Raw genomic sequence first — 903 nt, 5'->3', positions numbered from 1 at the left:
GTAAATGGGATTGTTTTCTTAATTTCTTTCTGAAAGTTCATCATTGGTGTATAAAAATGCCACTGACTTCTGAATATTTATTTTGTAACCTGCTAATTTACTGAATTCATTGATCGGTTCTAACAGTTTCTTGGTGGCATCTTTATGGTTCTCTCTATATAGTATCATGTCATCAGCAAATAACGAGTTTTACTTCTACCTTTCCAATTCAGATGCCTTTTATTTCTCTTTCTTGCCTTATTGCTGTGGCTAAGACTTCCAATACAATGTTGAAGAGGAGTAGTGAAAGTGGGCAACCTTGTCTTGTTCCTGATCTGAAGGAAAATGCTTTTAGCCTTTCCCCATTAAGTATGATGTTAGCTGTAGGTTTGTCACATATGGCCTTTAATATGTTGAGGTATGTTCCCTCTATTCCTACTTTGCTGAGAGTTTTTATCATAAATGGATGGTGGATTTTGTCGAACACTTTTTCTTAAATCTATTGATATGATCATAGGGTTTTTATCTTTTGATTTGTTAACGTGGTGTAGCACATTAATTGATCTGCAGATATTGAAGCAACCTTGCATCCCAAGAATAAATCCAGCTTAATCATGGTGTATATTTTTAATGTATTGCTGAATTCGGTTTCCTAATATCTTGTTGAGGACTTTTGCATCAATGTTCATAAGAGATATTGGCCTTTAGTTTTCTTTTTTTGTAATGTCTTTGCCTGGTTTTGGAATCAAGGTAATGGTGGCTTCATAAAAGGAGTAAGGGAGCTTTCTCTCTTCTTGAATTTTTTAGAATAGTTTGAGAAGAATAGATGATGATTCTTCTTTGAATGTTTGGTAAAATTCACCTATGAAGTCATCTGGTCCAGGACTTGTGTTTTTTGGGAGGTTTTTGATTACTGATTCTATT

This window comes from Pteropus vampyrus, unplaced genomic scaffold (assembly GCF_000151845.1).
Source record: "Pteropus vampyrus isolate Shadow unplaced genomic scaffold, Pvam_2.0 Scaffold6, whole genome shotgun sequence".
NCBI classification, from domain to species: Eukaryota; Metazoa; Chordata; class Mammalia; order Chiroptera; family Pteropodidae; genus Pteropus; species Pteropus vampyrus.
The sequence above is the reverse complement of the archived record's forward strand: the minus strand, read 5'-3'. Positions refer to the sequence as shown.